The sequence below is a fragment of the Alexandromys fortis genome, unplaced genomic scaffold, assembly GCF_014885135.2.
Source record: "Alexandromys fortis isolate MF-2015 unplaced genomic scaffold, M_Fortis_MF-2015_v1.1 scaffold_19, whole genome shotgun sequence".
Classification (NCBI taxonomy): domain Eukaryota; kingdom Metazoa; phylum Chordata; class Mammalia; order Rodentia; family Cricetidae; genus Alexandromys; species Alexandromys fortis.
The window spans coordinates 11413535-11415158 of record NW_026067890.1 but is presented as its reverse complement, the minus strand read 5'-3'; positions in this window follow the sequence as shown (position 1 = coordinate 11415158).

The following is a 1624-nucleotide window of genomic DNA, read 5'->3' as shown; positions in this document are numbered from 1 at the left end:
GTTAACGGGCGTGTTTTATGGAGAAATAGGCTGCACTTGCTGCTCTCACCTCCACATACATTATGGATTAATGTAGTGTGCCATTAAAGTTTTGCTTAGTATTGAAAAAAAACGTGACATAAAATATTTTCTCTTCTTCAACATGTTAGAATATCGATTGTACTGTTATCCTGAAGTCAAACCTCATTTCTTTGGTTCACAGTGTAAAAAAAAAAAAAAAAAAAAAAAAAAAAAAAAAAAAAAAAAAGTAGATTCAAAATAATTCTCAGTTATCTCAGTTTTAAACGTAAATTATAGAAAAGTTACTTACAAACCAAGAAACAACAGTTAAGTGCTAAGGTCCTTGAACTGCTGGTGTGCATGGCGTCCTGTGTTCAAAGGAAAAGTCAGGAGCTAACCCCAGCCGACCACACATCAGCAGACCCCTTCGCTTTGAACTGAGCAGTATTTTGCACAACTCACTTTCTTGTGTTACGTGGCCATTCTAATCAGAACAGGGTACATCTGTACACAGGAGCCGCTCGCACTGGCTAACAAGAGCCTCTACTGTATATTGTCCTGCCTCTAGTGATAGCAAGTTAGTAGATTAAATTGGCTATGGTGAAAATATTTACATCATAAAATTTGCTAAAACTACAAAGAAGGACGTTTTTTTTTTCCTAGAGAGCCAGCTAAAAAAAAAAAAAAAAACTCAGCATATTCCCAATCAGCCACCCTGGAAGCCACATTCCCATGGCCACCACAGTCTTCAAAGAAAAGACAGCATGTATTATGAAACAAGAGAAGCACATGCAGTATGTCCCCACAAACCCAGGTACCCAGAGCCACTGTGGCGTCTTCTCCACGTGGAGGTCGGACCACAGTTGTCTCTGAAGTATGTGTCTGATTGGACATTTTGATGAGAGAAAAGTCTCTCTGAGCTGTCAGTGAGCTGCAGATCCAGAAAGGAAGAGGCAGGAGATCAGGAGAAGAGAGACAAGACTTAAGACACCATGATTTGGGGCTGAAGTAAAAGCCAGTTGAAATTTCAAACCTTAGAAACAGTCCAATCCAGGCAGTGGGAGGCCCAGAGATCTTTGGTTTATAGCGTCTATTTAAGTCATTTTACAGATGTTTGTTGATTACAATGATTGAAACCGCTTTCGCCTTACAAAGTGAACAAAAGAAAACAATCAGATCATACTTTCAGACCTGTTAAAACTCTGGTAAATAACTGGCCAGGACACACGTGTGTGTTAAAAAAGAATACACAGGTCAAGGCTTTGACATTATTGGTGGATTTCATCTTTTATAACTACTATTTCTCTGCCCGAGACTTAAAATTTGGTCCTTGGAGGTCAGACCAGCGCCTGCTCTTTCATTCCTCCACACATCTCCTGTTTGTTGCTCTTTGTCTACTAACGGCTACATTTGCATCTCCAGGTCAGAGCACTGGGCAGACTAGAGGATCCCCCAGTTTAAGGGCTGGCTTGCTTGCTTGCTTGCTTGCTTGCTTGCTTGCTTACAAAATTCCTCAAAACAAAAAGACCTCACCATCTTTCTCCAAAGGCTTTTCTTTGCATACCTCTCCCCTTCAGCATTGGCACAATTCTCTCCCCAGCTATTGAGGAGGAACGGTAAATCC